Source organism: Hibiscus syriacus, unplaced genomic scaffold, assembly GCF_006381635.1.
Source record: "Hibiscus syriacus cultivar Baekdansim isolate YM2019G1 unplaced genomic scaffold, ASM638163v2 tig00117012_pilon, whole genome shotgun sequence".
NCBI lineage: Eukaryota > Viridiplantae > Streptophyta > Magnoliopsida > Malvales > Malvaceae > Hibiscus > Hibiscus syriacus.
This window is the reverse complement of record NW_024063524.1, coordinates 1460343-1483532: the sequence shown is the minus strand read 5'-3', so window position 1 is coordinate 1483532 and position 23190 is coordinate 1460343. Positions and strand designations below refer to the sequence as shown.

At 36.0% G+C, this 23190-nt stretch overlaps 2 pseudogenes; one reads left to right on the top strand and one right to left on the bottom strand.

Moving 5' to 3' along the window:
• Positions 1-3385: 3385 nt before the first annotated feature.
• Positions 3386-19661, top strand: LOC120195354 (annotated as a pseudogene).
• A 583-nt stretch (positions 19662-20244) lies between these two features.
• Positions 20245-22470, bottom strand: LOC120195433 (annotated as a pseudogene).
• Positions 22471-23190: the final 720 nt, after the last annotated feature.

Here is a 23190-nt window from a genome sequence, read left to right as displayed (position 1 = left end):
GGGACTTAATTGGAGTATCTTGGTGTTGGATTTAGTAGCAAAGTTTGGAAATTGAAAGGGCATAATAGTCATTTAGGAAGGAAATGAATTTAAAATTCATTTATGGTGTATTATATATACACGTGGAATAAGGAAAGAAATAGTAAAAGAATATCTAAAGCATTCTTCAGCTTTCTTCTTCCTCTCCACCGTGACTCCATAGCTAAGGTAAGGGATCTTTAAAAATTTTATTTGTTGAATTTTTTAGTTTATTTCGACTCCTGGGGTGTTAAGAAAGCTTAAGGAAACTTTAAGAGAAGTAGAAATTAATAGAGTTACAAGATATGGGAGATTTTGTATAAAGAGTTTTTAACTGAATTGATGGAAAAAAAAGGTAAGAAATGAATTTAGAAGTCATATTTGACTTGTCCTCAGTTAGAATAAGAGATTAAAGAGGTTAAAGATGATGAAAAACAAAGTTGAATAATTGGTCAGATTTTTAGTTTCAAGTGTTCGAATAAGGTATTGAATGTTTAGATGTGTTAAAGTGATATAATATGGTTTGAGTGAGTATAGTTGAGTTTGAAGTAATAATAGAAGTTCAAGGTATGGAGTTTATGTAAGTTTTGGTAAAATTTTGGGTTTACGGAGTGTATTCTGGGCAAGGGGTATCGGTACTGGATGAGCAGTACCGATACTTAAAGGAAAAATATGTGAAAATTTTGGTCTGGGTATCGATACTGGATGAACAGTATCGATACCATAAGGTAAAAGTGGATTAAATCTTCAAGAAGTATCGATACCGAAGGATGTAGTATCGATACTAGGGGTATCGATACCAAGGGTCAAGTATCGATACCATTATCAAGTTAAAATTCCAGAATGTCAAAATGGTATCGATACCGAAGGGGGGTATCAATACCATAGAAGAGTAGTATCAGTATTGTATTAGGAGTACCGATGCTATTGAGCCTGAAATGCGAAATTAAGAGTTTCTTTCAGTTTAAGTTATATTGATTGATTATAATCGATTTGACCTTCGATACTTATATTCAATTATTCTTGTGTAGACATTGAACGAAGTCAATTTCCGGAGTCAGCGAGATAAGAGTTATAAGTGTTTCTTTGATTAGTGAGACCAATGTGAGTGCATATTAATACGTATATGATGTTTTATGGAAATGAGACTTGCGATGAGTCTATTTCCAATGTTTCCATTTCATGAGTCCATGAATACAATCATATGTTTATGTGTTATATGTTATCCTATGTGACCATGATCTGTATGGATATATGATAATAAGACATAAACTATGTAAAACTGAACTAAATGAATATATGAAATTAGTATGTAAGTGATGTGATATAATCTATGTCAGTATGTGAACATGTGATATAAGATATGTAAAACTGAATTATGTGCATATATGAAACTACGGTATAAGCTATGTGATGAGGAGTTATATGTTATATGATTTATATGAAGATGTGAGAACAATATATCAATTATGTGATATGATCTATGTGACCATATGAGAATGTGACATAAGCTATATGATTTGATATAAGTGATTATATTCACATGTGATATATGCTATGAAACATGACCTATGTGACTACATATGAAATGATATAAGTTATGCGATGATTTGTGTGACAAATATAAATGATATTGCCCATGTTATGTAATATGAGAGCTAGGGGTATAGTTAGCATGCCAAGAGTCGAGGGTTCTACGTGGTCCTTGGGGACATATATTTGGTCCTTCGGGACAATTCTATGAGGTTCTTCGGGACATATATGTGGTCTTTCGGGACATTTTATATGGCACTCAGTGCAAATTATACGAGCTGTGGTGACAACATTTGTGCACAACCTCAATGCACTCACATATCTTTAGTTCTCAAAAGAATACCATGGGCTATTAAAAGAGATAACATAAATAAATTGTATATTATGTGACGTGTTTTGCTTTGTGAAATGATTTATATGATGTGTATAAATGTTAAGTACAAGATTGTATGATTAAAGAGATTAATGATAATAATATTGATAATGATAAGAATGTCAATAATGATGATGATGATGATATATGTGCATGTATGTATTTGTTGTATGAAATGTTATATGATTTTGTATGATATTATTGTATGAAATGTTCTTGTATTGTTATGTATTTAAGTTTACATTAGACGTTTTATATGCCTCACTAAGTCAATGACTTAGCGTGTGAGTGTTTCACACGTAGGTTCCAAGATGCAAGAGGAGCAAAGATAAACAAGTCAGGTCAACCTCTCATTTCCAAAGATCAGACCAGAAAAGAGTGTAATTATAAGTATTTTGTTATATTAAAGGTAGTTAACATGTAATTAAAGATTTAAATAAGATATGCTCTTATCGGTTTTGTAAAATCATATGATTGTAATTAATAATAAATATTCAGTTTTCTTGAAATGTGCATTTAAATTTTCAACTATCTTGTAATATTAAACGTGTTGAAAAGTCAAATTAACACATCGAATTTGTATCCGGGTCAGGTACGGGTTGAGGTGTTATGGTATATTTTTAAGTTTCCGTGGGTTACGAAAATGGACAGCTCTGCATGCCTAGGTAAGGAATCCAAATGCAAATTTCGTATGAATTTGCCGCGAAAAGAGGAATCCAAATGCAAATTTCGTATGAATTTGCCGCGAAAAGAGGAAAACACTGTTTGGTTCGAAAGAAAATCTCAGTTTGGTTCGAAAGAAAATCTCAGTTTGGTTCAAAAGAAAATCTCAGTTAAGTAGGAGAAGGGGAGGTGGAAAAAAAAAACATCAATGGAGAGGCCATGCCTTTCGGTTTCAGTTTTCCTCAAGTGTTCAAAGCCATAGCTATTGTTGAAAGCTGAAACTTGGTCAAAAACACCATATAAATACAAAGCAAATTCAAAAAATAAAATTCAATGAAACAACCATTCCTTCTTTTCTTGCATCAAATTTTAATAAACCATAATCCTCAGTTTGGTTGTATCCCCGCCATTTTCGAAGGACGCTAAAAATAAGCCATAGAAGGAAAAAAAAATCTAGGGTTTCTCTTGTATTATTTTCCCTTCCATCCGCCTTCCCCTTCCCCTAAGAGGTATATTGTTTTTCATTTTTCTTCAACTTACAAATTTTAGATTCCCCCTCTCTTACCAATCTTTGAATGCTGGTGATATTACATATTAAATATGATATCATTGTGGAGACTTTTGAGTCCTGGGAATCCATTGGTATATCAGGAAGATTGCCCGGCCTCAAATCATATCTTATAATTTATCTCAAAACCAAGATCTTATTTATTGATTTGCATGTTTTGATTTATTGGTTTATAGTTTTGTGGCATAATTGTTAGGAAATGATGGAAAATTAAAAATAAAAACTTAACAATGGTCTTATTTATTACTACTATATTTGATGTTAAAGATGGTTTTATTTGTACAGCATCTGATGTTGATGTCTCTGAGGAAGACAAAAAGAATTCAATGGGGTCACTGAGGAAGGCTGCACCTAGTGCCTCTAATAAATTTAAGAATTCTTTTTCGAAGAAAGGTAGGAGGAGCAGTAAAGTAATGTCCATCGAAATCGAAGATGAGCACGATGCCGACGAGTTGCAGGCAGTTGATGTCTTGAGACAGTTACTTATATTGGATGGACTTTTGTCCGAAAAGCGGTGATGATTATCACATGTTGCTCAGGTTACTTCCTATCCTGTTTTTCGAACAATGTTCAATATGTCTACTTGGCTGTTGTTGTTCGAGTGAAGAGCTTATTAAGACAATTGCAGAAACTGATTCGAACTTCTAATGTACCATGTTTTATAATGCAGGTTATGAAAGCCAGAAAGTTTGACATTGAGAAAACAAATCAAATGTTGAGTGATATGCTTCAATGGAGGAAGGAATTTGGTACCGACACGATTTTGGAGGTAATATTCTCATAAATCAGCCGTATAAGATATAGAATTATGCTATTTCCCCCACAAAATGGATCTTTCTGACTGAATTCCATTTCTTTTTTGACTTTTTTATTTTAAGGATTTTGACTTTAAGGAGCACGATGATGTCTTGAAACATTATCCCCAAGGGTACCATGGAGTAGATAAAGATGGACGACACGTGTGTATAGAAAGAATAGGCCTAATAGATTCTAACAAGCTCATGCAAGTTACAACCATGGACTGCTATATCAAATACCATGTACAGGAGTTTGAAAAGACCTTTAATCTTAAGTTCCCAGCTTTCTCTATTTCTTCCAAGAAGCACATTGACCAAAGCACCACCATCTTGGATGTTCAAGGAGTGGAAAGTGAATAGTAATCATGTAAATGATACAAATTTTATCAGAGATTGTGAGGAATCACTATGCATATAAAAGTCATGTTCGAGAACGCAGTTTGGTTTAATTTCAAGTTAATTATCCAGGGTCTTAAAAGCTTCACCAAATCTGCAAGGGAACTTATCATTCTTCTTCAGAAAACCGATGGTGACAATTATCCTGAGGTACCAACTCCCTTAATAGTTAAGCTTTTGTGTGGTTGTGATATTTAACTTTAGAAGATGGATTTATCATGTGCAATTGTTGGCCTTTTTTGCAGACTTTGAATCGGATGTTCATCATTAATGCAGGTTCAGGATTTAGACTGTTGTGGAACTCGGTTAAGTCTTTCCTTGATCCTAAGACCACATCTAAGATTAATGTAAGCATATGCTTCCTCCAATTGAATTTGCTCGTTTTAACACATAAAAGTTAATCAATAAATATTTCTTATGTATCAGGTTCTCGGCAACAAATATCAAAGCAAGTTGCTTGAAATAATTGATGAAAGGTATGTTCCCATTTGATGATCTAAATTTTTCTCCTTTTCATTGTAATCAGACATCCTCATTTACTGTTTCGAACATTTTCATTTTTATGTGGCTTTATATCAGTGAGTTATCTGAATTTAACGGAGGTACTTGCACTTGTGATGACCAGGGTGGCTGCATGCTTTCTGATAAGGGCACATGGAAGGACCCAAAAATCTTGAAGGTTAACCTCAACTATCTTTGAGTTCCAATCTTCTTTCCATCTATATGTTTTTATGTCTTTTTCTTCTTCTTTTTTCAAAATCCATTCATATTGATTATCTTGTATAATTGTTCTTTGTTTGAGTGAAAGTGTTGAAAAGTCAGCAAAAGTGGTTGGCCACTTTGGTGCAAATGGGTGCTTTCGGTGCAAAATTAATGGCATCGAAAATTAGCAGCATTTGTTGAATTTTTCTAAAGGGTAAATTACACAATTTAGTCATTGTAATTTAGGGTATTGATAAGATTAGTCCTTAAGCTTCAACTATAAATACCCTACTCATTTAGCTTCAAAACCATCCCAAATCATTCTAGCTTTCTCTCAATACTAGAGAATTTAGAGAGTTTCTTGCGAGTTGTTTTCTCCTTTTTTATCAAAAGAGAATTATCATTGTTTTCTCCTTGGTAGATCGAGAGAGGTTGTAATTCCTATTTCTCATAGTGAAATTATTCTACCGTTGCCCGTGGTTTTTACCCTATATTATTTAGGGGCTTTCCACGTAAATTTTTGTGTCTTCTTTATCTTTATTTTCTCAAATTGTCAATTGCGATTTTGCTTTATCCGATAGCCGTCTTCTGCAACAATTGGTATCCGAGCCAGATTTGAGTGTGTAATATCTGCTTATTGTCTTTGTAGTTACCACCAAAAGGTGGATCCTCCAACATAAGAAAGTAAAAATGTATTACACATTCTTTGAAGGTTCCAAAGAACTATTCACGATAGTGAAATAGTGGGAGCTATTCGTAATAGAAGCTATGGCAACGAAATTTGATATTGAAAAATTCAATGGGAAAAATTTCTCATTGTGGAAATTGAAGATAAAGATCATCCTGAGGAAAAACGGTTGTCTAGCATCTATCAGTGAAAGGCCGGTAGATTTCACAGATGACAACAAATGGATCGAAATGGACGGGAATGCTATGGGAAACTTTCATCTAGCATTAGCAGATGAAGTATTGTCAAGCATCGAGGAGAAGAAGACAGCTAAGGAGATATGGGATCATCTCACCAAACTGTACGAGGCAACATCGCTGCACAATAAAATCTTCCTTAAGAGAAAATTATACACTCTCTGTATGCCAGAATCTACTTCAGTGAAGGAGCACTTAAATACATTGAACACGTTATTTTCTCATCTTACATCTTAAGATGTACAATAGGAGAACAAGAACGTGTTGAACTTCTACTTCAAAGTCTACCTAATTCGTATGATCAACTCATCATCAACTTGACAAACAGTAATGTCACTAGTCTAGTCTTTGATGACGTTGCAGCTACTGTTCTCCATGAAGAAAATCGGCACAAGAACAAAGAAGACAGACAAGTAAATCTGTAACAAGCAGAAGAATTGACAACAATGAGAGGGATATCAACGGAACGTGGCCAAAGCAGCAGTCACAAACATTGTAGATCAAAGTCGAGAAGCAAGAAGAATTTAAAGTGCAATAATTGTGGAAAAAAGGGTCACTTGAAGAAGGATTGTTGGAGTCTAAATAAAAACTCCAATCCACAAGGTAATACCGCAAACACTTCAGATGATGGAGATGCTCTATGCTGTGAAGCATCAACCACCGTGGAAGGTAGAAAGAGATATGCAGATATATGGCTCATTGATTTGGGAGCAACATATCACATGACCTCGAGAAGAGAATGGTTCCATCATTATGAACCTATCTCAGGAAGATCTGTGTATAGTTGCAATGATCATGCCTTAGAGATCGTTGGCGTGGGAACCATCAAATTGAAGATGTATGATGGAACAATTAAAGTTGTTCGAGATGTGCGGCACGTGAAAGGCCTGAAGAAAAATTTATTATCCTATGGATTATTGGATAATAATGCAAGCAAGATTGAAACACGGAAAGGAATCATGAAGGTGTTCCATGGAGCTCTTGTGGTGCTGAAAGGAGAAAAGATAGCATCAAACTTGTACATACTGAAGGGAGAGACTGTGCTAGAAGCAGAAGCCTCTGTTGCCTCATATAGTTCAGATTCTGCAATGCTATGACATCAAAAATCTGGACACATATCAGAACAAGGAATGAAAGTCCTTGTGGAGCAAAAGCTACTTCCAAGCTTAACAAATGTATCACTTCCTTTGTGTGAGCATTGCATAACAAGTAAGCAGCACCGGTTGAAATTCAACACATCAAATTCTAGAGGCAAAAGTGTTCTAGAATTGGTTCACTCTGACGTATGGCAAGCACCAATTACATCCCTAGGTGGAGCAAAATAATTTGTCTCATTTATTGATGACTACTCCAGGAGATGTTGGGTGTACCCTATTAAGAAGAAGTCAAACGTGTTTTCAACTTTCAAAAACTTCAAAGCGCGGGTGAAACTTGATTATAGAAATAAGATCAAGTGTTTCAGAATAGATAATGGAGGAGAATACACAAGCGAAGAATTTGATGACTTTTGCAGGAAAGAAGGCATCAAAAGACAGTTCACAGTGGCGAACACTCCTCAACAAAATGGAGTGGCAGAGCGGATGAACAGAACCTTGTTAGAAAGAACAAGAGCAATATTGAGGAATGCAGACCTAGAAAAATCATTCTAGGAAGAAGCAGTCAATACCGCCTGTTATTTGGTGAATCAACCAGCTGATTATTCAAACCTCCATGTATTTGGAAGTATAGTGTATGTGATGTACAACTCCCAAGAAATTTCAAAGTTGGATCCAAAATCCAGGAAATGCAAATTCTTGGGGTATGTTGATTGTGTAAATGGGTTTCGCTTGTGGGATCCCACTGCCCGCAAAGTGATCATCAGCAGGGATGTTATCTTTGTAGAAGATAAACTACAAAGAAAAGAAGACGATGATAGCGCTGAAAAGTCAGAGACTACTCATATACATGTGGAAAAGGAGTTTGAACAAGGAGATTCTTCTGAAGCAGAACCAGCACATAATGAACAAGAACTAGAGAGTTCTGAAGTTGCTCCAATAACTCGTCAATCAGATCGTGTGAGAAGCGTCCCAATTGGCACTCAGATTATGTTATAGAAGGTAATATTGCATACTACCTTTTAACAGAGGACGGTGAGCCATCAACATACCAGGAGGCAATAAATAGCTCAGATGCTTCACTGTGGATGATGGCGATGCAAGAAGAAATTAAAGCCCTTCATAAAAATAATACATGGGACCTTGTGCCATAACCACAATGAAGGAAGCCAATTGGTAACAAATGGGTCTTCAAAATCAAGCGAAATGGTGACGATCAAGTGGAGAGGTATCGTGCAAGACTGGAGGTCAAAGGATATGCTCAAAAAGAATGTATTGATTTCAATGAAATTTTTTGTCCTGTGGTTCGACTAATAACAATTCGAGTAGTCTTGGCAATGTGTGCTACATTGAACATACATCTAGAGCTACTAGATGTTAAAAGAGCTTTTCTTCATGGAAATCTTGAAGAAGAGATTTATATGCTCCAGTCTGAAGGTTTTGAAGAAGACGAAAAGAAGAACTTGGTTTGCAGGTTGAACAAATCTTTGTACGGTCTAAAGTATGCGCTGCGGTGTTGGTATAAGAGATTTGATTCCTTCATTATGTGTCTTGGATACAACAGACTTAATGCAGACCCTTGTGTTTATTTCAAGAGGTCTGGTGGTAACGATTTTGTTATATTGCTGTTGTATGTGGATGACATGTTGGTTGCAGGACCCAACAAAGATCATATTGAAGAATTGAAGGCACAATTGGCTAGGGAATTTGAAATGAAGGACTTGGGATCAGCAAACAAGATTCTGGGGATGCAAATTCACCGAGACATAAGTAATAGGAATATTTGGCTTTCACAAAAGAATTACTTGAAGAAGATCTTGTCACGATTCAGCATGCAAGATTGTAAGCCAATTTCTACCCCTATTCCTATTAACTTCAAATTATCCTCCAGTATGAGTCCTAGCAGTGAAGAAGAGAGGATGGAGATGTCTCGAGTACCATATGCATTAGCAGTGGGAAGTTTAATGTTCGCTATGATATGCACAAGACCAGACATTGCACAAGCAGTATGAGTGATTAGTCGGTACATGGAAAATCCAGGCAAAGAGCATTGGAATACAGTAAAGAGGATCCTTAGATACATCAAAGGGACCTCCAATGTTGCATTATGTTACAGAGGATCAAACTTACTGATCAATGGGTATGTAGATTCTGACTATGCAGGGGATTTAGATAAAAGAAAATCTACTACATGATATATGTTCAAAGTTGTTGGTGGAGCTGTCCAGCATTTCATTCAAGGACAAAACACATACGAGTTCAATACCATTTCATTCGTGAAAAGGTGGAAGAAGGGACGGTAGATATGCAAAAGATCCATAGCAAAAACAACATAGCAGATTTCATGACGAAGGCGATCAACGCTGATAAATATACTTGGTGTCGATCCTCTTATGGCCTGTCAAAAACGTAAGCAACATGATGGTACAAGGTAGAAAGAATGGTGTGAAGATATGATTGTTCCAATCAAATCTTCAAGTGGGAGATTGTTGAAAAGTCAGCAAAAGTGGCTGGCCACTTTGGTGCAAATAGGTGCTTTCGGTGCAAAATTAATGGCCCCAAAAATTAGCAGCATTTGTTGAATTTTGCTAAAGGGTAAATTACACAATTTAGTCATTTTACTTTAGGGTATTTATAAGATTAGTCCTTAAGCTTCAACTATAAATACCTAGCTCATTTAGCTTCAAAACCATCCCAAATCATTCTAGATTTCTCCCAATACTAGAGAATTTAGAGAGTTTCTTGAGAGAATTATCATTGATTTCTCCTTTGTAGATCGAGAAAGGTTGTAATTCCTATTTTCTCATAGTGAAATTCTTCTACCGTTGCCCGTGGTTTTTACCCTATATTATTTAGGGGTTTTCCACGTAAATTTTTGTCTTCTTTATCTTTATTTTTATTTTCTCAAATTGTCAGTTGCGATTTTGCTTTATTCGATAGTCGTCTTCCGCAACAAAAAGAACTTAGCCAATTCTTCTCTACTTGCAGATGGTTAAAAATGGTGAACATAAATGCGCAAAGATGTTTCGGTCTCAAAGTGCTGAAGACAAGGCAGTTCCCGAGGATGAGGCCGCAGTCTCAAAGGTTCTACTTGCTCTATGACCATTGCATGATTATCATGTACCTTCTTTTTCTTAATTCAGTGGTTTTCTTTTGCTTCCTTTTTCCCCATTGATTGACTTTGTAGTTTGTTTCGCAGTCTAACCAAGCCACCAGCTCCTTAGAAGGCGAGCCAGGAAGCAAACAATCCTTTTCTCCAAAAATCCTCTCCCGTCATTGAAAATGTAAGTTTAATGTCCTCAATATTTTCAATAATTAGGGGTTTTTGGTTTTGAGCCGGATTCTAGTGGTACCGACGTAGACCTCAAAGTTGAACCAGTTTTTGAAAAATGTGAAGATGGCAAAATCTCGTTGATAGTGCGTTGAAATTTTTTTTTTCGTGAAATAGTGGGATCGCCAGATTAATTGCTAAAGTAGTGTCCTCTACAGTACCGGGGGGTAGGTCGCCATGTACGCCCGGCGACCTACCAGGTCGCCATGCACGCCCAGCGACCTGGTAGGTCGCCATGCATGCCCTGCGACCTACCAGCCAACGACCTCCATGCCCATGCACGCCCATGCACGCCCATCTCGCCCATCTCGCCAAAGGTCACCATGCAATGCACGTCCAGCTCGCCAAAGGTCACCATGCAGTCCATGCTTGGACTGAACAATGTTGGTGGTTTAGGGTTGGCCCTGGGCGAGGTTGGAGTCTCTGCAGGGCAACGTGGCATGCGTCTGGATGACCTATGCCTTTGCCCCACTTTGCTGCCTCTGCGTCTCTGGTCCCATGCAGCGTGAAATCAGCTGCATTATTGCAGCAACATGGGTGTGAAATCAACTGCATTATTGCAGCACTTATTGCTGCATTATTGCAGCCCGTGAACGTGAATCGGCCACCTATATTGAAGCAATACCGGTTGTTGTATATATTGGATGGATGGCAATTAAGAGAGAAAGAAAGGGAGAAAATAGCAAAGGAGAAGATAGCGAGAAAAGGGAGGAAGAAGAAAGGGAGAGCACAACATCGAGGTAAGTTTTTTTTTTAATTATTTTAAGTTTATTATTTTAAATTATTAGTTTGTTAGTTTATGGTTAAGTTAAAACAAAATTTTAGTTAATTATTTAATTGTTTATTTGATGGTTATATATTAAAAAAATAATTAATTAGTGTGTTAGTTAGTCTAATATTTAATTAGTTTGTAGTTAGTTAAATAGTTAAGTTATATTTGGTTGTTGAATTTATATTATATAAAAAATTAGTTTATTAGTAGTTTAAGTTTATTATAATAAAAATAGTTATTAGTTTAAGTTATATAAAAGAATAATTATTTAAATTAGTTTATTGTTATAATTATTAGTTAATTAGTTTATTATTATAAATTAGGGTAAAACAAAAAATTAGTTAATTAGTTTGTTAGTTTAAGTTATATTATTGTTAGTTTAAGTTATATCATATAGAAATAAAAAATTATGTAATTAGCATGTTTGATAGTTACATGTTAATAAAAATATTTAGTTAGTTTGTTAGTCGTTAGTTATATATAAAAATATGTAATTAGTTGTGTTAGTTAAATAGTTAAGTTATATTTGTTTGTTGAATTTATATTATATAAAAAAATGAGTTAATTAGTTTTTAGTAGTAAATTATAATTAAAAATCATTTATTAGTTTAATTTATATTAAAGAATAGTTTATTAGTTGTTTAAGGGAAAATTTACGTTTAATTTATATTTTAAAAAGTTTAGTTTGTTAGTTTATTAGTTTAATATATTATAAGTATTATATTAATTTTTTTGTTGTGTTGTAAAATAGTTAGTTAGTTAGATATTAGTTACATTAAATGAATTTTAAATATTGTTGTTTACTTTTGTACAGATTCATTCCAATGGCTGACCAATTCCACTTTGAGACTTGAAAATGAACATATTTCAAGTCATTTGGGAATAATGGTGAATAAATATTTGTTTAATGAATTATAATTAATAAATATTTGAATATTATTTTGTGATTGTGATAAATCTTTTGAAATATTTAATTGCAGGAGGACGAGCAACGAGTCCTTCGTCATCGGCTACATAAAGTGCCCAAGCCACATAGATGATAGAAGAACTTGCAGGAGGCTGGATTTTGGTATGTAACATTTGTGCGAGATTACAAGTTGGTCCCAGGTTTGATCCGTGCCTTGATGAGCGTGGAGACCAGAAACGCACACGTTTCATTTGCCGTGTGGCGAATGTACCATAACTCTGGAGGATGTGGCATTACAGCTCGGGGTCCAAACAAATGGGATGCCAGTGGTAACACATGAGTTTAATAATGTGGCACAACTTTGTAGCTTGTTTCTTGGGAAAAGCCGTACCACCAGAGTGTAAAGGGTGGCGGTGAGGTTGTCATGGTTGAAGAATGAATTTCAGCTTCAACCAAATAGTACGGAGCACGAAATTCTATGCAACACAGCATATATATTACAGTTGATTGGGGGTATTTTAATGCCGGATAAATCCGGTAGTTATGTTCACACTCAATCTTCTTTTTTAAGAAATTTTGAGAATAGTAGGCAATATAGCTGGGGATCGGCGATATGGCGTCTTGTATCGTGAGATGTGCAAGGCGTCATTAGTCATGAATGATAATAATACAGCAGAAATCGGTGGATGTCTGTTGCTGCTACAGTCATGGGCTTGGCATAGACTTCCGTTTTTGACACCGATTAGTCGGACTGCGGTTGACTTTCGCTTGCCGGAAGGTAATATGAATTCTCTATTTAATATAAAATATTAATTATAAAATAAAAATGACCATATTTTTATATTGATTGATATACAGATGGAGGCATAAAATTGAAGGCACGGGGTTGGCACACAACATTTAAGAGTTCAGGCTGAAGATCGACATTAAGGCAAAAAAGGAGGTATGTATAATCTGTATTTTTAATTATTATTTAAATTAACTATATTATTTGATTTAAATAAATTTTATTGTTTTTGTAATTTTAAAGTTTAATTGGAGACCATACATGAATGGAGAAATACTTGTGTTAATACCGCACGATATTTTAGATGGGTGTCAATATTGGTGTGCTGTTACACCATTGATCAATTTTGCGTTTGTTGAGATCCAATTTGGGGAGAGAGTTGAGGCAATTCCACTTCCACCAACCTATTCCGCGGAGTCCATGGGATCATGACCTCCTCCAAATCTTAGATGGTCGTCGTCAGGTGATGGGTTGAGACGCATGACCAGCTGCACAGATTGATGGTCGTCGTAAAGAAAATGTTAATTGGGTTGAGAATCATGCAATCTACATTAATGCTTGAACAATAGGGCTTCATTCATGCCAATTCTTGACGACATTCAAGACGACGACTTTAATTTTGAGACTTCGGCTTACCTTGCTTATTTTTTTGGATAATGGAAAGCCATTCTTGACACAATTGTAGAGAGCGACAATTTTGAGGTTTAAGAAAAGATTTGGTACTGAAACTTATACCAAGTGGGAGTGGGGGTTCATCTCAACAACCTGACTGGAAATGACCGATGTGGATAATAGCGCACCCAACCGTTCGGCGATGCATACATACCATAGTTTGTGCAGCCTGATGCATCCATCTACTCTCCCATGTTTTCGTCGACGTATGACTTTGAACACATGTCAGTTCAAATGCCCCCAACGAATGAGGAGGATGGGTACCATACTCCTGAGCAACCGCAACGGCCCACAACGCATCAGACGTCCGCCCCAACATTATCATTCAACAACACCCCGATCGGCAACATTGTAAACTAGTTTGTTATTTGTTACAATTAATATTGACATTAGACTAGTTTTTTCAACACATTAACAAATTCTACATATTTATAATGATTTTTAGTACAAATCATTATTATAATTTCATTACTAGTTATGTAACGAAAATATGGTTAATTGAACCAACATTTCATTGTTCAAGTCGTAAATCATTACTATCAAATCATTACTAAATCATTAATATCAAATCATTAAATATTATAATAAATTATTACTAATCATACTATCAAATCATTAAAAATTAATAATAATTTCATTATTACTAATCATTACTAAATCATTACTATCAAAGCATACATATTAATAATAATTCATTTACTAATCATTACTAAATCATTACTATCAAATCATTAAAATAAAAAATGAATTATTATTATCATTACTAAGTCATTACTATCAAATCATACATAATAATATAATTCTTTTACTATAACTAAATCATTACTATCAATCATTAAAACTAATTTCATTATACTAATCATACTAAATCATTACTATCAAATCATACATAATTAATAATATTCAGTATTACTAATCATTACTATCAAATTACTATAATCATAAATATTAAATAATTATCATTATATCATACTAAATCTTAAAATACATAGAAATGCATAGAAATACATATATCATTACTAATGATGAGGCCTATTCTTGGTAATTAGGACAATTGTTTTTTGAATGGCCTTCACCCCTACATAATCCGCATCTCTTTGTTTGACCTCTCTCTCTAGCATGGAAATCCATACTGGTATGAATACGAGTGGACTCAGGTCGACCCTTTGGACTTCTGCGAAGCATTGGATTTGGCAGCCATTCGTCATGATCTTTCTGAGCCAATATGATTCATTTGGTATCTGTCTGAACTCATAGCTGTAGACATTTATCCTACGTAAGTGAAAGCACTCATCAACATAGTGTATGCGCTACACCAGCATACAACATGCTGCGACTGCATGAGCACATGGATATTTCATGCCTGAAAATGACCACAATCACACCATTTATGTCGTAAATCAACTCTAAATGTTTGTCTTCTCCTCCGACGTTACGGCGTATGCACGACACGACAAAAGTATGACCAACTCGGTCGAAATTATGAACAACCATTGAGGTTGCCAATCGCTCATTTGCTTCCATTGATTCCACCACTAGGAGCCCAAGTTTTACCTCTATTTATAAGACTCTCTATTTCTTTGCCTTTGTCCGACCAAACTTACCCAATAAAAGTCTCTTTCATCACACTGCAATTGGGAGATGTGCTTTTAGTACCGACGGCTCAGCAAGGTTTGTGGTCATATGTCCGTATCTCCGACCTTCGTCATATGCTTGTGACCATTTTTCCCGCGGTATTTTTGAAGCCCACTTCCAAACACGCTGATATCGTAAAATACCTTCAAATTCTCCAATCTCTTATCAAAATTTGGTCGACGTAGTTGTATCCTGTTTCATAATATACTGTGTTAAACCGCAATTAAAAAAACCATGTAAAAATGCACAAATATTGAAAATAAAACTTACCCATGCTGACTATCTCGCTACGAATGTGTGCGTTATGAAATTGGTCGATACTATTCTTGCCAATATGACGGATACAATATGTCGGATATGCATACGGAGGTATCCAACGACTTCCTGGTCGTTCAATTGCCGCCAAAATACCCGTCCTCTATCGGATATCAAGCAAACTCCATCTTCACGAACGACATATTGACGTAGATTGGTCAGAAGCCTCTGTTGTCTCTCCCCAACAATGGCGAATGCAATTGGGAAGATATTTCGCTCACCATCTTGAGCAACTGCCATCAAAAGTACATGCCTATATTGACCATACAGCCACGTACCATCTACTTGGATCATACGTTTACAAAATGGAAATCCTTCAATACATGCCTTGAATGCCCAAAATAGTCTATGAAATATTTTCTTCCCTGGCAGAAGTTGACCTTCTTCGTCATATGCGGGCATGGTTTGAGACTTCACTATGGTTCCTGGGATAAATCGCTTCATTGCTTGTAGCAAATGTGGTAGCTCATTGTACGATGTATCCCAATCTCCATACGTCAGCTTCATTGCCTTCATCTTCGCATTCCACACCTTGCCATATTTACTTGATATCCAAATTGGCTTCGAATAGATGCAGCTAACACTGAACAAGATATCCTTGGATCCTTTTCAACCATCGCCTTCACGTATTCATATTACATCGGAGTCCAATAGTCGGTGGTCTTGTTCGATGAAGTTTCGCAAACACGTGTGCGGACCATTGTACCTCGTGATGACCCAAACATCGTGCCTTTGATTTTTCGACACTCTGATCTTCCACTTGCACTCTAGGCCATATTTTACACACTTCGCGTATAGGGTTTTCTGGTTGGACTCTGCAACATGGATCAACATGGCATTTTATGCAGTACTCTTTAATCGCTAGGGTAGCTTCATTTTTTCATCTGAATTGCACCCCAACTGAAAATTCACCAGAATTATCGAATGATGCAGTCATTTGGTATGGAGGTAAATGTGGCATGTCTGGGAATTCAGGTGCCCTCATCGCATCATAGTCTATCTCGTACATGTGAGGCTAATAACAATTCGAGTAGTCTTGGCAATGTGTGCTACATTGAACATACATCTAGAGCTACTAGATGTTAAAAGAGCTTTTCTTCATGAAATCTTGAAGAAGAGATTTATATGCTCCGTCTGAAGGTTTTGAAGAAGACGAAAAGAGAACTTGGTTTGCGGTTGAACAAATCTTTGTACGGTCTAAAGCATGCGCCGCGGTGTTGGTATAAGAGATTTGATTCCTTCATTATGTGCCTTGGATACAACAGACTTAATGCAGAACCTTGTGTTTATTTCAAGAGGTCTGGTGGTAACGATTTGTTATATTGCTGTTGTATGTGGATGACATGTTGGTTGCAGGACCCAACAAAGATCATATTGAAGAATTGAAGGCACAATGGCTAGGGAATTGAAAATGAAGGACTTGGGATCAGCAAACAAGATTCTGGGGGATGCAAATTCACCGAGACATAAGTAATAGGAATATTTGGCTTTCACAAAAGATTACTTGAAAAAGATCTTGTCACGATTCAGCATGCAAGATTGTAAGCCAATTTCTACCCTCTTCCTATTAACTTCAAATTATCCTCCAGTATGAGTCCTAGCAGTGAAGAAGAGAGGATGGAGATGTCTCGAGTACCGTATGCATTAGCAGTGGGAAGTTTAATGTTCGCTATGATATGCACAAGACCAGACATTGCACAAGCAGTATGAGTGATTAGTCGGTACATGGAAAATAGGCAAAGGCAGGATACAGTAAAGAGGATCCTTAGATACATCAAAGGGACCTCCAATGTTGCATTATGTTAAGAGGATCAAACTTACTGATCAATGGGTATGTAGATTGACTATGCAGGGGATTTAGATAAAAGAAAATCTACTACATGATATATGTTCAAAGTTGTGGAGCTGTCCAACATTTCATTCAAGGACAAAACACAACGAGTTCAATACCATTTCATTCGTGAAAAGGTGGAAGAAGGGACGGTAGATATGCAAAGATCCATAGCAAAAACAACATAGCAGATTTCATGACGAAGGCGATCAACGCTGATAAATATACTTGGTGTCGATCCTCTTATGGCCTGTCAAAACGTAAGCAAACATGATGGTACAAGGTAGAAGAATGGTGTGAAGATATGATTGTTCCAATCAAATCTTCAAGTGGGAGATTGTTGAAAGTCAGCAAAAGTGGCTGGCCACTTTGGTGCAAATAGGTGCTTTCGGTGCAAAATTAATGGCCCCAAAAATTAGCAGCATTTGTTGAATTTTGCTAAAGGGTAAATTACACAATTTAGTCATTTTACTTTAGGGTATTTATAAGATTAGTCCTTAAGCTTCAACTATAAATCCTAGCTCATTTAGCTTCAAAACCATCCCAATCATTCTAGATTTCTCCCAATACTAGAGAATTTAGAGAGTTTCTTGAGAGAATTATCATTGATTTCTCCTTTGTAGATCGAGAGAGGTTGTAATTCCTATTTTTTCATAGTGAAATTCTTCTACCGTTGCCCGTGATTTTTACCCTATATTATTTAGGGTTTTCTACGTAAATTTTTGTCTTCTTTATCTTTATTTTTATTTTCTCAAATTGTCAGTTGCGATTTTGCTTTATCCGATAGTCATCTTCCGCAACAAAAAGAACTTAGCCAATTCTTCTCTACTTGCAGATGGTTAAAAATGGTGAACATAAATGCACAAAGATGTTTCGGTCTCAAAGTGCTGAAGACAAGGCAGTTCCCGAGGATGAGGCCTCAGTCTCAAAGGTTCTACTTGCTCTATGACCATTGCATGATTATCATGTACCTTCTTTTTCTTAATTCAGTGGTTTTCTTTTGCTTCCTTTTTCCCCATTGATTGACTTTGTAGTTTGTTTCGCAGTCTAACCAAGCCACCAGCTCCTTAGAAGGCGAGCCAGGAAGCAAACAATCCTTTTCTCCAAAATCCTCTGCCGTCATTGAAAATGTAAGTTTAATGTTCTCAATATTTTCAATAATTAGGGGCTTTTGGTTTTGAGCCAGATTCTAGTGGTACCGACGTAGACCTCAAAGTTGAACCAGTTTTTGAAAAATGTAGAGCCCTTGGAAGATACAAGGCCCAGTACCAGCAAAGTAGTTGAGCTCTAAGTCAGCATTCCTTTTTCTTTTTCTTTTCAAGCTCATTTCTTCTGTTTGTATTGTTAAATCCACAAGTGCTCCCTCCATCTTCTTTGTTCTGATAAACAAATTTCACAGGTCCAAATGAGCCAGAGTGAGAAATTTGTCCCAACGGTTGATAAATGTACGAGTTTAGCTTCAAAAACTGAAGTGCACAACGAAACTGCTCCAGTTCAACCAAAAGGTACATGGAATATTTGTAAACACACATAAGTATACTTGGACGTGTTAAAAACAACCAAACAAATAAACTATATTGTAATAGCTGCAAAGGTTTACCTTGTTGTAACGGCAGATTGTTATGCCAAGCAAGGAACTGGCAAAGGATGCTGATGGCTTCAGCTCTCCTCTTTTCACTGGTGTAATGACATTTTTTATGGGGATTGCTACCATGATGAAAGTGTCACGCACCATGTCAAAGAAGGTCACCGATGCCAACATGCCCCCTAGTGTTGAAACAAAGTTTAGGAACCAGGAACCTACGGCTGCTAACTTACCCCCACCGGCATCCATCTCCCCTGCCGAGATGATGACAGTCATTAAACTTATATCCGAGTTGGAAGAGAGAATAAATGATATGAATGCAAAACCTACAACAATACCCCCTTGAGAAGGAGGAAATGTTGCATACTGCGGTGAACCGGGCACATGCCTTGGAGCAGGAGCTTGTAGCAACTAAGAAGGTAAACATAACTGGTTTTGATGAAATACAATTTACAGTAAGGAAAAACAAAGAATTGCAAATACTTAATAGTACTGCTGCACTTAAAGTGATTGACATTGTCATTGCCTTGCTTTGACAGGCTCTAGAAGACGCAGTTGCTCAACAGAAGGAGCTCCTGGCGTATATCGAGAAAGAGAAGAAGAAGAGGAAGAAAAGGATTTGGTAAGCTATGAAGACCTTACTATTTCCTATTAATCCTTATGAACATTATAATTTACATGAAGTTTGCATCTGAGTCTGAGATTCTATTTTCTTGTATTTCAGTACTTCTGGTGACGGACGACAAAGCCATTGCTAACAGATACTCGGGAAACCAGTGGCGGAGCAGTTTGGCTTATAAGGAAACTCCCAAGGTTCACTGTTGTCTAGCATTCCACTCATAGGATGTGCAATGTAAGAAGTTGTGATTTTATATACATGGTTTAAATCCACCTGTTATATATCAGTGTACATATATATACATATTTTTTTTCGGAAGCCACGAGTTCAATCATCTGTTCTTTTATCTCCCTCGTTGTACATATATATACATATTTTTTTCGGAAGCCACGAGTTCAATCATCTGTTCTTTTATCTCCCTCGTTTAGAATCCAGGGACTATAAAAAGGAGGTACTGAATGCGTGAAAATGATATATAATACGGTTATCACAATTAGTCATCTATCTTCTGCAACTGCAGATTTCAACGTTATGCAGTTAAGTTCCGTAAATAGAGGTAAAGAGAAGCATACAAATACATTTTTTAGTGTAATTCATGTAAGTGGGGAAGTTTTATGACAAGATTAGTAACATATCAAAAATGATGATCCCCTAATAAACATCTTTTCGTGGAGGTTGACAAATACATATGAGCTACCTAAAGCTCTAAGTCTCAATAACCAGACCTTGAGCCTACACCAGTAGTTTTCATAATTCGAAAGGCGGGAATGTAAAACCTCAAGTTTCTCAACGGGGGGATTTTTAAATTCCATTAAAGCAACGATTAACAAAATACTCGGCACAAGACTGGGGCACAAGGCATAGTCCTCTACTTCTAAGATCAGGCGTCTGCTTTCTTTGCCTTGTTCTTTCAAACCCTACAGATAGGAGGACAAAAACGTATTTTCACTGTCAATAATGGATTTCCTAGTAAATTTTCTGATCTTTATCGAGATAGATTCGGAATTTTCATACCGTTTGCATTGTTCTATAAAGCTTGCTTTGTGATGATTTCATAAATGGCACACTCAATGTCTGCAAAGGAAATGTTAAAAAAAAAGCCTATTCAGTATCCCAAAGAAACTATATTCATTAAGTGTGAATATAGTAGTAAAAGGAGAGAGAAAAATAACCCAAAAAGAATAAAAGAAATAAAATACCTCAACTTGGTCATGGAGGAACTGGATAAACCCAATGGCTTCTGTTAACACTGAAGCAGTATCTGTCTGGCAATCACTCCATACATACATAAACTTAGATATATAAGTATGGCTCAATCAATATTTTGAATTATATATATATATATATTAAAATTTAAAATTCTGTCTTATCTCATTCAGTCTTAGTGGGATGGTAATCGGGAAGTAACATGGATAGAAATGTACCTTTCCAAATGGTGCCACCAGCTTCTGAAGTGTGGCAACCCTGTCTCCTAGTTTCTCCTTTCTAACCTAAGGTTAAAAAACGAAGGTCCAAGCTTGTGAGAATTTGCAAAAAAAATTGAAAGGAAACTACGAATGAAGCATGGGTTAACATCAATTTCACCTTTAACGTGGGACACGGGGATCGTGACTTCGAGGACCGACGCTTCTTAGCATCTGTATGAGATTCCTTTGTCTCAGAAAAGCTACCAGATCTCTTTGTACTTGTCGTTGATCCACTAACAAAGGTTGATACCTTTTATGAAGATAAAAAGAAAATGCTAAAAATAATAAATGGAAATAGCTTTCAAATGCATGAAAAAAATCAGTTAGGTATAATTATGAATAAGAGAGAAATTTATAGAGACATACTTTGGAGGTGGTGGATGGACTGTCATTACTTTCTATTCTAGGATCATGGCCCATAAGCACATTTCTGCTTAAATTTCTATTATTTTCAACTAAAGATTGATTGCAACTTCCACTATCATATTTAGAGTTGAAAAGATCCAAGGATTTCAATTTCAAGTCCAAAGAGTTTGAAATCAATGTGGAGCACATATCATTGGTAGCAATATTTGTACTTGGAAAGATATGATTGAAATCATATCTGCTAGCTGCTGCAGTTCCCAAACATGGGGAGTGATCATTAACATTAGTGTACAAGTCTCCGGAAGAGAGCTGCTGCTCGGTCATGTTGTTAGCGATGGAGAAATTTCTGTGCCGCATGTTTCCTCCTAGATTTTGATCAATGGATTGTGGATAGTGTTCTTTAGAAAATAAATAGGAGTCCTCTGCGCTAGAGTTGCAGTACATCATCTCACTCAGTTTGGGGAAGGAGCCTGACATGTCATCTTTGATATTTGCAAGGAGAAACTCGTTTGCAGATTGTTGGTAGAAGCTACCCTCATTCACCGAGGTCCTTATCAAAGGCGGTGTCCATAATTCCCTTGGTTTTGGGATGGGGTCAGCTGGATTCCTATTGTATCTGCCACCAAGACTCCTGCATGAAAGAAATAACAATAAACACGACATATTCAACATGAAAACATTACCCAATTTACCAGTTTACTGAAAATCTAAGAACAAAAAGAAAGAAACTTGTTTATACACATATTTCTATAGGTGTTGGGATCAATCACGTAACATAGAAGCGTAAAAAAAATCATCTCGAATAAAATTACTGAATATGTCTCAGATTCTCATTAATGAGTTTGTTTCCTTCCTTTTCCCTTTCAAATCACTAACTTCAACCGGCTTATGGCTCATGGATAGAAAAACATGAAAAGTTTGTAGATCTAAACATGATATATAATCAGATGAACAATTAACATATAATTTTTCGAGGTAGTTTAGTACTTACGGAAAGAAGTCGTGCTTCCATTCGCCTGCAGTTGATACTTGATGACCAATTTGAGTTAACATAGAGGTGTACTTAACATACTGTTCTTCAACCATGAATTGAGAATGAGGATTTGAAGAGTCCATGGTTACTTCGAAAAGAATGCAAAAAATAAAACAAGAAAGCTTGTCCCTTGATTTAAGTAAGTAATAGTATCAAGTAACCAGTTTAGCCTTCAAACACTTTAGCTTGCTCACTTTATTTCCTCTCCCTGCAACTGCAAAGTCTCATTCACTTCAAATGATGTTGTGAAGAAACTTTTATAGCAGCTTCAGTTTGCCAGTGAAGTACCCTATAATTGTTGCATATGCGTGTGTGTGTGTGTATATATATATATATATATATATATATATATATATATATATTTATCTCATATATATATATATATATTGGATTCTCTTTTTTCTTCTCACAATCACATAGATGGATGAGACATGATTGGAATCCTGGTTTTGGAACTGAAGTAAGATACTCAAAGGAAGGGTCTGAATTCTGAAAGTGGAAAATTCTGTTTGAAAGTGCTGTATTCTTTTCAATCAAAGACCCTATATTCTGCAACATATTATATATAGGCATAATGTAGGGTTATCGTTCTAAAAGTTAAAAATTTAAGTAGGTTGTTAAATCATAGCCACTACTTCACCAGTCAGGTGGATACTTTTAATGTATATATGAATATGATTAATTGTTTATAGCTAGTCTTTATACTTGGTAGCACGTCCATTACAAGAGAAATGGTACTTTGCTTTGTATGCATGAATTTCTGTGAGCAGACTGCAACATGATGTTACTATCGTTATTTTGTG